The sequence below is a fragment of the Kogia breviceps genome, chromosome 7, assembly GCF_026419965.1.
Source record: "Kogia breviceps isolate mKogBre1 chromosome 7, mKogBre1 haplotype 1, whole genome shotgun sequence".
Taxonomy (NCBI): Eukaryota; Metazoa; Chordata; class Mammalia; order Artiodactyla; family Physeteridae; genus Kogia; species Kogia breviceps.
In genome coordinates, this window is record NC_081316.1 from 71,350,355 (window position 1) to 71,364,062 (window position 13,708).

Below are 13,708 nucleotides of genomic sequence, written 5' to 3' on the forward strand. Positions count from 1 at the left end.
AACAGGATTTAGTTACTTCAGGACTTCTCAGATCCTTTAATATGCCAACGTCAACACGATTATCTCAAAGTGAGTTGTAGTATTTACCTAATTTATTTGACCACAGAAGCCTTTTTTATGCAGAGCATCTGCGGAGACTATTCCTTAGAACACACTTTGGGAACTAGCGGCTTGCAAACTTTTTCTCTAAAGGACCAAATAGTAAATATTTTAGGCTCTGTGGGCCAAATGGTCTGTTGCAACTATTTGATTGTTCCATTTTGGCTAGAAAGCAGCCATAGACAACACGTAAATGGATGGGTGTGGCTGTGTTCTAATAAAACTTTGTTTATGGAGACTGGAATTTGGATTTAATGCAATTTTTACATGTCATGAAATGTTATTCTTCTTTTGACTTTTTAAAAAACTATTTTAGAATGTGAAAAGCATTCTTAGCTCACTGGCCATACAAAAAACAGGCAGGGCACTGGATTTGACTGTACTTTGCCAACCCTTGCTTTAGTGAGTGTACTATTTTCGTGATTTTTCCTTAACTGGTACATTTTTTTAAATGCATGCTAACAATGTACTACTTAAAGTCACAGTACTGGTATCTTGACCAAAAGAAAAAAAAGAAGTGGTTGCAAATCATATTCAGAAAATGTCTTTGAGGAAGAAGAAAGATTGTTCAGAAGAAAAAACACAATTTTAGACATAGCCCCTTATAATTACCCTCAACAGAAAAATGGAGTTTAACTCTGCACTTATAATTCTCGTTATACTTTTGTGTGTGTGTGTGTGTGCGGTACGCTGGCCTCTCACTGTTGTGGCCTCTCCCGTTGCGCAGCACAAGCTCCAGACGCGCAGGCTCAGCGGCCATGGCTCAGGGGCCCAGCCGTATGTGGGATCTTCCCAGACCGGGGCACGGACTCATGCCTCCTGCATCGGCAAGCGGACTCTCAACCACTGCGCCACCAGGGAAGCCCTCTCTTTTACTTTTAATTAAAGCCTGTGCTTAGCATAAGTGAGTCTCACTCTCACTATGATGTAAATGACTTATAACAGCAAACAGCTTTAACTATCCTGTAAGGCATATTTGCATTTTAACAGAAGGAATGAAGCTTTATATTAGGGAACCAGCAGGTGGGAAAAGCATTTCTTCCAGGAACCTCAGGTAAACTTCCACTCCTGAAATCACATCCCATAGGAAGTCACCTCCTTCACCTATAAGGAAAGTCTTGTCACCAGGTGGAAACAGCTTGCCTGTAGTGGAATCATGCATGGTCCCAGGCAGAGGCTCCAGTCAAGGCTAGCCTCTACCCCGATCTGGGGTGGATTGGGGCAAATAGTATCCTCCAAGGAGAGTCACAAATAAGGACAGTGACTGTCCTTTGGATTGCAATTTGGAAACACCTGTAGGGGAGGAAGAAGAATTTTCCTCTACTTTTCAAAGCTCTTAGCCAAGACCTTCTGTAACAAAAGACAAATTAAGAGAAAAACAATGCAGAAGTTTATCAACATGTATACCTCATGTATACATGGGAGATAGCCAGGGAAAGTGAGTAACCTCCCAAGGTGGCCTAAGCCACAAGCTTAAATACCATCTTCAGTTAAAGACAAAAGAAAGAAAGGTGTAGCCAATATTTTATAATGACTATAAATGGAGTATAACCTTTAAAAACTGTGAATCACTATGTTGTACACCTGTAACATATAATATTGTACATCAATTATACTTCAATTAAAATAATAACAATACTTTTAAAAGACAATATGATATTGGGGGAAAAAAAGAAAGGTGTGTGGGAGGGGGAGTTATGCGGAGGTTACCAGGAAAAGAGTTTGTTATATAGATTTAAGTTGGTGTCTTCTCCACTGATGAGATTCTCTTTTGATTTAGTCACACTTTTCTTCCTGGTGCAAAGAGGGAGACCACTTACAGATGGAAATTTCCTTTATAAATGTAAATGTCCCTTACCAAAGGGTAACTTCTACTGTTTTAAGAGCTTCTCCTGTATCTGCTGTTTCTCAAATAATCAGTTCAATATAATCCCTATGCCAAAGAAGCATATCTTGGAGTGGCATATTCTGCTCCGTTTCACACCAATACACTGAGGTCTATCTTAGGAAAAAAGAGTGTCTTACTGGAATGCTTATGGGAGAGACTTCAAACCCAAGGACTTCCTGCTGAGATTTTAAGCCCCATCACCTAAAGGGAAAGGCTTGAGATACTTGGCTAGCAAATGACAATTCATGTGGAATATCAACTTTTATAGTACCAATATTTACTTTGCCTTTTATGAAGTACATAAAATATACAAATGAGTATTCAACCTACCGAGAAGTGGCAGCTCTGCACACTGTCATTGGCTTTGGATCATTGCTTGAATTGAACAACATAATAATTTGGAACACAGACACTCTCAGACTCACCGGAAAACATAAAATTCTTCTCGAAGGACAGCATAACCCAGTTGCAAATGTAATGGAGGACATGCATTGCATTGCATTTCTCTTTCCCATTACGTTCATTTGCTCTCCACTAGGGGATGTGATTTTGATAACTCTCTGCTCTTTATGTTGACCGTTTGCAGGGAACTGAGTGAGAGTAAAAGCTGAAAAAGAAACAAGACCTTCGCTTTCTCACATTACATTATACTTTCCAACCGTTTGAAGTTAGTGTAACCCTTCTCTAAGTACTTGGCAAACTTTAAACCTTACATCTGTGAAGCTGTATGGTTTTTTTTCCTTTCACATTACCTTTCACCTACTTTAAAATAAACCACTCATTGTTCAAGAGGGAAAACTCAAATTTGTTTTTCCAAAATAATCTATAATGGAGTAAAACATTGCTGGAAGGTTTGCAATTAACTAATTTACTGTGCAAAAAATCTCAAAGGGAAAGTAAGTTAATGAGGGAATCATTTTTTGACCTTCAATATTTAGGCCTCTATTTGCTTTTTTTAATTAACAAAATGTAAACTCTTTTTTGAATCAGAAAAGCATATGAACCAGATTTTCTAAATGTTTAAACTATACAGAAACATACAGTTAAAGGGAAAAAGTAATACCTGCTTTCTTGTGTATCTTGATTTCTTTTAGTATTAAAATAATAGAAGCAAATGTATAGAGATAAGAAGTTTGTTTGCAAATTGGATTAGATTTAACTTTTAGTTTTGCCTATATTTTTCCAGACTTTATCACTAAGAGATAACAAAAAACTATGTTAAAAATCATTATAGAAATATATATATATCTCGAAGGCCTACAAAGTGCCCACCTGGTTCCAGCTTCCAGAAGTGATACAAAGATGAATAACCACATAGCCTTTACTCTGTAATAGACAGTAATATCTAATAAAATGGAAACTTTGTACTTTGGCTGCTAAGGCCTTTCCTGATCTGACTTTGCCTGGTTTCCGTTGCTCTCTTACATGCCTTGCCCTGGAACCATATGAAACTCTACAATTCTCCAAACACTCTAACCTTTCCCATGCTTTTATGCCTTTGCAAACACTCATCTCTCTACTTGTAATGCCCTTTCCCCCTTGAAGCACTTCATGAAGTTCTAGTCATCCTTCAAGTATCAACTCAAATATCACCTCCTCTTTAATTACTTCCAGGCCCCCGGGGAAGGAAAATTTGGTTACTCCTTTGTCCTTGAATCCACAGCACCCTCAGCACACTTAGGTAAAGTGAATGTTTTGTGTTTACTGATTTCTGTCTCTGTCTAGAGCAAGCTTCTGAAGAATGAGGAGTGGGAATTTGTCATCTTCACTTTCTTACTGACTATCCGTCGTGAGTGATGCGCGGTGCGCAATAATAAAAGTGGGTCGGAAGCACGGAGGAATGAGTGGCTTTCTCTTTCTGGGTGTTGGGGAACACTCCTCGGAGGAGCTGACGTTGGGCTTTGACCAGAAGTGTCTCAGGAGGGCTTCCCTGCTGGCGCAGTGGTTGAGAGTTTGCCTGCCGATGCAGGGGACACGGGTTCGTGCCCCGGTCCGGGAAGATCCCACATGCAGAGGAGCTGCTGGGCCCGTGAGCCATGGCCGCTGGGCTTGCGCGTCCGGAGCCTGTGCTCCGCAATGGGAGAGGCCACAACAGTGAGAGGCCCGCGTACAGCAAAAAAAAAAAAAAAAAAAAAAAAAGAAAGAAATGTCTCAGGAATTCCAAGTAAAGGAAAGAGCACGAGTAGAAGCACGAGACTTGGTTCGGAAGCAGATGAGGCTTTTCATCGGGGCTTGAGCCAAGACTGAAAGACTCGACGTGCCACGCTCTAGGGTTTGGCCACAGTGGCGGGCACGTGGAACAGGGGATGGAGAACCACTGGGACACGGCCCTCATAGTCTGGGCAGTGACAGACCACAGCCTAGATTAAGATCATAGCAATGAGGATGGAAAAAAACCCATTAAGATTACAGAAAGATTTAGGGGATAGAATTGAACCTTGATTTGATATGGGGTCCTAGGGTAGAGGTAGGGTTTTAAGCACCGAGTCATAAAATGAGGGAGATCACTGGCCATGGCTGTGTGCAGAGCCGATGGGATTAGGGGTGTAGGCGGTGGGGGGAGGGGGAATAGAACAGAACTACTGCCCACCCAATCTCAGCTACATTGCGGGTTCAGAAGACTTGGGGGGTGGCCCCTTGAGTCAACTTTCACTTATTACACTGCTTCCATGAGAAAAGTGATCTGAGTCCTAAACTGACTTTCAAACACAGCTTTGGAACACAGTCCATGTGTAGCTCGGGACTGGCTGTTCTGAGGGATGTGGTAGGGGGGCCAGGGCTTGAAGCCACTTGAGTGCCAGTCTGAGTTAACTTCACAATAAGGATAAACAAGCACTGTTGTGTATCTGGAGAAATTGCCACTTGGCTGCATCAAATAAAATTTGTACTTTTCCACTTCTATTAAGTGATTGCTACCAATTTGCTAGTTAATAGGAATAGAGATCAACTTTCACAGTGCTTTCTTTGCCTGCCAATAAGTCCAGAAGCTATCCATTTCTAGTAAATGAAAAGTATAGGATGACAAGAAATCACAGCATTTGTACTGTGAAAACAAATAAATGATGGTATGGAAAATGAAAATCAGGTGTAAACAGGTAAAAATAGAAGTAACAATCTGAAGGAAATGCCTTCCATCCCCTTTAGATTAAAAAAAAAAGATGTGTCATCACTGCACAAAACAGTTTCAGAAGAAGGAACTATAATTATATACAATGTTTATAGTTAAACCCTTCAGTGTTCTCTGGAAAACAGATCTTGGCTTAATTGTATGGTAATTTATACTTAGGGGGCTTTACTGCAAAAGGAACAGGTTCCTCTACATTTATCCACCCTCCGGGAATGCTGGAAATGGGCACGTGCTCTGGATGGAAATAATGACGACTGGGTTCCACAAGATGATTGCCAGAATCCAGAGCTTCTCCTGACTCTTTCAGCCCTTTATTGTCAAAGCTTATCTTTTAAGGCAAGCAGGAGCTAGACTGAGTACGCGGCTGGTTGGTTTTGCTCATCAGCTACAGAGCTTAGAGCCAGGAAATACCAGAAAGGCAACATCCAGAAACTGAGGTTTAGAACTAAGCAGTCCAAATGAAGTTTTAACCAAAAGGCTAAAATCGAGACTTGGAGAGAAAGCCAAGCACAAGTGGCAGAAGCAGATCCCAGAACATTGGAAGTCAAGTCAGGCCCATTCTGGGCTTTCAGTCAGGGTGCTGGGCAAGTTCAGACGGATGCCATAACGGCCGCATGGTAGACCAGGGCCTTGGAGGAGGCAGCAACTGAAGAAAGTCCAGGAGAGAGAAGTTGCCTTATGATGGGAACTGGGTGGGGAAAGGGGTTTGCAGATAGTAACTGACTGCTGGAGTGAGTGAGGCTTCATCGCCCTGAAGACACAGAGTTGGCAGTCTCTGGGCATTAAGTTAGAGAAACCATATTTAAAGAGAGCCAAACACAAAGCATAGCAGAGCTCAGCTCAAAAGGCAACATTTATTAATTTAGAAACTATTTTTTGAGTATTTATTGTGCTTTAGTCTCTGGACAAAGCCTTGGAAATGCAAATAAGAATCCAAAGGGGCACAAGTGTGCCACTTTGTTCTCTATTCATGAATGAAGGACTTATTCCCCAGCTCTGGAAGTGCTCTTAGCAGAAAGCCCTCAGCTTTCAAGCCCATAAAGGGACTGCCTGAACAAAGAAGGCCGCGCCTCATTCCCAGAGGAGCCCACACTGCATGGCTGATCAAAGTGGGGCCCAGCACCCTCACCCTAACTCAGGACAATTCAGAAGAGTCATTCCAACTTCAGGGCTGCCCATAGGTTTGACTGAGGACTCCACTAAAACTGCATTGCTCTTCAACCTCCGCCTCTGCACAAACCTTCCTGTCCTGTCCTTCTCTTGTCTTCCATAGGAATTGATGCCCAGTTTACCAGTGAACTTACTGTATACCAATCTCCATCTCAGAGTCTGCATCCTGGAGAACCCAACTCAAAAAAGTTGGTACCAGAAGTACCCACAAACCTGGGATGGGATTTCGGAGCTGGATCACCCACCACACACTTGGAAATGAGGACCCCATCACTGGTGGTGATGGAGCACAGGTAGCCCCAGAACAGATCACAGTGCTATTATTAAAACTGGCATCAATAATAAAGTGGAATGGTATTTTGTCGATGGATATGCACTAGTACTAGGTGTAATGTATCAGGTGTTTGAGAAATATGGAGGGAAATAGTAACTTATGGGCAGCTCTTGTTAGGCTGGAGTGATGCTTTGGAAAAAGAAAACAAGAGACCAAGAGTGGCTGAAAGCTTACTGTGAAAGCCATATGGCCTCCTTGGTAGTACATAAAGAGGCTCTCATTGTCTGCAGTAGGAATACCGAGAAAGCCAAGACCAGACCCGGGATTTAATCATGAAAAGAACTGAGCTCCAAAAGAGGCAGGTCTGCTATGCCGAGATCAGGGATCTGGTTGGGAAAGGATAGAACTCTCATATGGGATAGGATTCATCGGAGTTGATGGCTCCAAAATCCCCAGATTCCTCAAATCTGAGCCTGCAGAAAATACCCACCTATCCAATTAGGAGCTACACTCCCTACTTCCTTGAGGATAATGCACAGGTCTCCCCACTGAAGACAACTTGTGCTCTTCCCTTTCTCCCTTAACCCCTCCCCAAGATCTATACCCACCTAACCTCTGACTTCAAGGATAATAACTAGGTTAAGTCACAGGTTAAGATGGGGCCATGCTGATGAGGAAGAAAAGGAATAATTACAAAGAAGCTGCAGGTCTTGGCCAGCATGTACTTGTAGGAGCCAGGAGACTAGGCTTGAGAATGAATTAAGGAGACTGAAACATAAAGATGGATTTTAAAAAAAAGAGTTTAGAGTTTATCAGCTTGAATCAAAATATAGGGTTTAACACCCTGGAAAAGACCCCGGGAGGTGTTGCAGATATGCTACTAGGATGACTTCTAGATGCATGGAAAAAGAGTAGCCCACACTGAGTGAGATTAACATGCTAAAAAGTGGAAGAAGAGATTAAAAGGCTCGGAGAAGTGGGTATGATGTGAGGATATACCATGTAAGGCTGGAAAACCCATTGGAGCACTACGTTCCATAGAAAAGCCAAAGGATACATCATTTACCAAAGCACTGAGGGATGCACTGGAGAGAGGGGCTCTAGCATCACTAAAAAGGTCGACTATGGCTTTTCTCTCTAGGCCAGGGCTGATGCTGGGAGATGTCATTGAATAATAGGGATCACTAACAGCCATGGGAATGTTAGGACCCTGAAAAACAACAGAGACCAGGTGGAAGTGCTTAGCTATTAAAAGGCAGGTGGATGCAATTATTGTCACGAGTGGTAAGATTGAAGGGGCAGCCAGAGAAGCCTCATCCACAAAGAATTATGGAGATAGTTAATAGAACGCAGCCTCCCTAGTGGAAAAATAGATGGGTGGCCAACATGGGTACTATTCAGTCTGTATAGTCAAAAGAAATCAAGGATGGAAATGTAAATATATGTCCACATAAAAACTTGTACACAAATGTCTATAGCAGTACTATTCAAATGTTCATCAACCAGTGAATGGATAAACAAAATGTGGTATATCCATACAATGGAATATTATTTGGCCATAGAAAAGAATGAGGCATTGATACATGCTACAACACAGATGAATGAACCTTGAAAACATGTGGTTCAGTGAGAGAAGCTGGTCACAAAAGGCCACATATTATATGACTTAGTTTACATGAAATGTCCAGAATAGGCAAATATATAGATATAGAAAGTAGATTAGTGATTGCTCAGGACCAGGGCAGTGGGGGGTGGAGATAAGGTGGTGATCCCTAAAGGGCACAGCATTTCTTTTTGAGGTGAGGGAAATGCTCTAAAATTGCAGAGATGGTTGCACATATTTGTGAATACACTAAAAACCACTGAGTTGTACATTTTAAACAGGTAAATTGTATGCTATGTGGATTATATCTCAATACAGCTATTTAAAAAGGAAAAAAAAGAAATAAAAGATGGATAAACAGGAGGCTGAAAATAGTTAGCTCAATAAAAAGTCACAATTCTTTGCCAAGTTTCTGAACCTGAACCAGTTTTCCAACTTAGAACCTAAAAAAAAGAGGGCAGATTCACAGGAGGAAGGGTCCTGAAATACCATGGAACATGAAGAGATTCCCCCAGCCCAAGAAACCAGTAGCTGCACACCAGGGAAAGGGAATAACCAGATATTTCAAGAACCATTGGCCATTGGGTCTGATCTGAAACTGATACTCAGAGACCTGAAGCAGAGGGATCCCCTTGCAGAGGGAGGCATATGGGGATGAAGTAAGAAGTAAGTTCAACTCACAGTGGGACCACTGGCTCTGCAGACCCACCCCCATGTCCATTTCCCTAGTCCCCAAATGTATCACTGGAATAGACACACGGCAAAAACCCATACTGGGTCCTCGTCCTGGGAGATAAGAACTATCTTAGAGGGGAAAGCCTAGTAGAAGCCCCTAAAACTGCCCTCCCTTCACTCCAAGCCAAGATTCTAAGTTAAAAACAGTATCTCATTCCTAAGAAAATGGCACAAATTAGTGAACACTCCATGTCAGATTGCGTTGAGTGCTATGGAGAATAAATCAAGGAAGGAGGTTGCAATTTAAAATATGGTAGTCTGGAAAGAACTCAAAGAAAAGACATTTGAGCAAAGACTTGGAGACTGTGAAAGCTTGGTGTGAAAGAAAGAACCTGACTCCAAGGTTTTTGGTTTGAGCATCTGGAAGGATGGCATTGTCATTTACTAAAATATAAAGGAGAGAGGATGGGGTTTGGGAAAGCAGCTAGATGTACAAGTCTGCAGTTCAAGAGTGAGTTCTGGGCTGGGGGTAGGAAGTTAGCAGATTTAAGTATATTCTGGCGGATGGGTTTTTAAGCTATGAGACTGAATGTTATCAACAAAAGATTGAGTGTACATCAGACCCTCAATCTTCTTTGGGATAAAAACAAGGAAATTGAGAAAGAGAAGCCAGTGAGGTAGGAGGAAAATCAGAAATCTTGCAATGTCTGGAAACAAGTAGAGAAAATCCTTCAAGGAGTTGAATCTGATTAATTGTGTCAAACCATGCTTCTGAATCAATGAAGATGAGGACTGGGAACGGTCCTCTAGAGTTAGCACTGCAGAGGTCATCGGTAACCTTCACCAAAGCAGTTTTGAGGTCAAAAGCATGATTGGAATGGATTCAAGAAAGAATGGAAAGAGCAGGTTTAGTGACAATGAACACAGACAACTCTTTAAGTAGCTTTTCTTTAGAGAGAAATGGGTCTGTAACCAGGGGAGAAGTGATTCAAAAGAGTTTTTTATAGTGCCAGAAATAATATGTTTATGATGAGAATGGTCCAGTAAAGAGGGGGAAGTTGACAATGTAGAAGAGAAAGGGGAAGATTGATAGAGCAATGCCCTTGAGTGGTTGAGAGGATGGGATCTAGTGTATAAGTGGAAATAATGGCCTTAGACTGGAGTGAGGGTAGTTCACACATAAAAATGCAGGGACAGGTAGAGCATATGGACACAAACTCAGGCATGTGTGTAGTTGCAATGGGAGAATGAAAATTCTCTTCTGATCGCTTCAATTCATTCAGTGAAATAGGAAGAAAGGTTATCAGCTGAGAGTTTGTAAGCACCTAGGTTTTATTCTCTGTCGGGATAGGGACCCACTGAAGTACTTTGAACTGGGATATAATGTGATCAGACATAGATCTAGTGATTCATGACAAGGAAAGGTGGTGAGACAGGTGGAACAATCCAGACAAGGGATGATGAAGTGTCTTGATTCTGGCAGTGGAAAAGAAAGGATGTGGTGTAGAGACAGGAGATAAAGTTAACAGATATGGTTAGGTTTCCTAAAGTCTCTCCCCCTCTCCATCTCCTTACCCTTCTTTACTTTTCTGTATAGCACTTACTGTTATCTGACAGTATAATCTATTCTTGTTTGTAGATTGGCTGTGTCCCTCACCAGAATGAGATAGAATGTGAGTTGTGTTAGGGCAGAGACTTTGTCTTATTCACTGTTCTGGCCTCTGTTCTGGCCACTAGAAACAGTGACTGGCACTAATTGGAGCCTTAATCAATATAAGTGGAATGAGGGATTGGACGTGAGGGACAAGGTACAGGAAAGGGTTTAGGATAAGTTCAGAGTTCTGGTTTGGGTCGCAGGGAAAATGGCGATGTGGAAACACTTTGACAAATTCTGGAAGTCCATTAGACCTTGAAATTAGAAGTAACTAAACTTGGAGCAACAGAAACTCTGCAGCTTCGACATATACAGCCAGCTTCTCTTTTTACTACTACATGCTCTTCCAGAGAACTTTCAATTCTGTTGCTTGCCTGTAACTATAGCACTATTGATACTTAGATGATAATACTAAGTAGCATCATCTAATGATAATGGCTAAGAAGAATGTGAACTATGTCCTAGGCACTATTCTAATTAATTTACATGCATTAACTCATTTAATCTTTTTTTTTTTTTTTTTTTTTGTGGTACGTGGGCCTCTCACTGCTGTGGCCTCTCCCATTGGGGAGTACAGGCTCTGGACGCGCAGGCTCAGCGGCCATGGCTCACGGGCCCAGCCGCTCCGCGGCATGTGGGATCTTCCCGGACCAGGGTACGAACCCGTGTCCCCTGCATCGGCAGGCGGACTCTCAACCACTGCGCCACCAGGGAAGCCCAATTTAATCATTTTTTAAAAGTGAGATAGGTATAATTTTTATTTTCTTACTTTGCAGATGAGAAAAATAGTGGCCCAGAGGTTGAATGGCAGAGACATGATTTAAGCCCAGACAGTGTGGTTCTAGAACCCATGCTTTTAATCTCAGTGCTGTATTATTACCTCTTTAGATTGCTGCTGAATGACTCCCAAAACTCTATCTCTAAAGCAGATGTATTATGTTTGTTAACAAATTACCCCAAAAAGGTCGCCCACAATAATAAATATCTGTTATCTCACAGTTTCTATGGATCACGGATCTGAGTGTGGCTTGGCTGGGTGACTCCTGCCTCAGGGTCTCTCATGAAGTTGCAGTCAAGATGGTATCAGGGGCTACAGTCATCTTTGGCTTGATGGGGCTGGAGGACTGGCTGCTTAGGTGTCTCCCTCACATGCTGCCAGGTTGGTGCTGATTGCTGGCAGGTGGCCTCAGTCCCTTGCCATGTAGAGCTCTTCAAAAAGCTGCCTGTGTGTCCTCACAGCATGGCAGCTGGCTCTCCCCAAATTGAGTGATCCAAGAAGCAGCAAAGTAAAAGCCACAGTATCTTTTTTGTTTGTTTGTTTGTTTGTTTTTGTGGTACACGGGCCTCTCACTGTTGTGGCCTCTCCTGTTGCGGAGCACAGGCTCCGGACGCGCAGGCTCAGTGGCCATAGCTCACAGGCCCAGCCGCTCCGCGGCACGTGGGATCCTCCCGGACCGGGGCACGAACCCGTGTCGCCCGCATCGGCAGGCGGACTCTCAACCACTGCGCCACCAGGGAAGCCCACAGTATCTTTTAACACCTGGCTTTGGAAGACTTACACACCACCATTTCTGCTATATCCTGTTGGTTACATAGGTCAGTGTGGGAAGGAACTACATAGGGCATGAATACTGGAGGTGTGAATTGTTGGGGCCCATCTAGGAGGCTGGCCACTGCAGCAGATGTTGTTCCAAGGTCAGTGCCTATCTGAATTTCCACAGGTAGAGCAGCCACATGTTCCACTATTTATCTTTTTTTCAAACTTGTTTCTTCTTCTGCACTCACTAATCTACTTCCAGTCATCAAATCTAGGAATCTGTAGAACACCATACCCTCAAACTTCTCTCTCTTCTTCCCTCCTAAATCTATTTCAAATCTCTTGCTAAGTTTTGTTAAGTCTATACTTTATAAGTGTCTTGTAATTTGAGTGACATTCTGAAATTCATATGTGCTATGGATTGAATTGTGTCCTCCCTCAAATTCATATGTTCAAACACTAATCACTGCAATGTGACTGTATTTGGAGATAGGAACCGCAAGGAAGTAATTCAGGTTAAATGAGGTTTTAAGAGTAGGGGCCTCATGCAATACGATTAGTAACTTTATAAGAGGCACCAGAGAGCATGCTCTTTCCACCATGTGAGGACACAGCAAAAAGAGCTATCTGCGAGCCAGGAACAGAGCTCTCACCAGAAACCGACCATGTTGGCATCCTGATCTCAGACTTCCAGCCTGCAGAACTGTGAGAAAATAAATTTCTGTTGTTTAAGCCACCTACTTCATGGCATTTTGTTATGGCAGCCTGAGCAGACTAATACAATATGAAAACAGAAAAACCTAGTTTGTGATTGTTACTGTGATATTTTCATTCCTAGGTATGAGCAACTCTAGATATGCCTCCTTCTAGGGCTATTCTGTGACGCTTTCTCTGAACTTCCTAGTAGGAAGGACTCTCCTCTGAGTGCATGTGTTTCTTTGTTAGTATTTCTCTTGTGGCATACCAAGTTATATAGTTTTTTGTGTGTAGGTGAGTTATCCCTAAGTCATACTGTCTTTAAAGGAAAGGAATATTTTTAGTTTTAGTTTTATGCTTGATATTGCTATTGAAAGGAAGAAGCCATCAAAACAAAAAGCTTAATTTATGGCTTGCTAATCAAGAGAGAGCTGTGCAGTGTCTCTCTAAACAAAGCAGAAAGCTAGAGTTAATCTTTTTTTCTTTTTTTGCTTTATTGAGGTCTGATTGACAAATAAAAATTACATATATTTAAGGTGTACAGGGACTTCCCTGGTGGCGCAGTGGTTTAGAATTCGCCTGCCAATGCAGGGGACACGGGTTCGATCCCTGGTCTGGGAAGATCCCACATGCCACGGAGCAACTAAACCTGTGTACCACAACTACTGAGCCTGCTCTCTAGAGCCTGTGAGCCACAACTACCGAGCCCGTGTGCCACAGCTACTGAAGCTCACACACCTAGAGCCCGTGCTCCACAACAAGAGAAGCCACCACAATGAGAAGCCCGCGCACCACAATGAAGAGTGGCCCCCACTTGCCGCAACTAGAGAAAGCCCGCACGCAGCAACGAAGACCCAATGCAGCCAAAAATAAACAAACAAATAAATAAATTTATTTTTTTAAAAAAGGTGTACAGCTTGATGTTTTGATATACAGATACATTGTGAAAGCATCACCACAATGAAGTAAGTAATATAACCTTCAT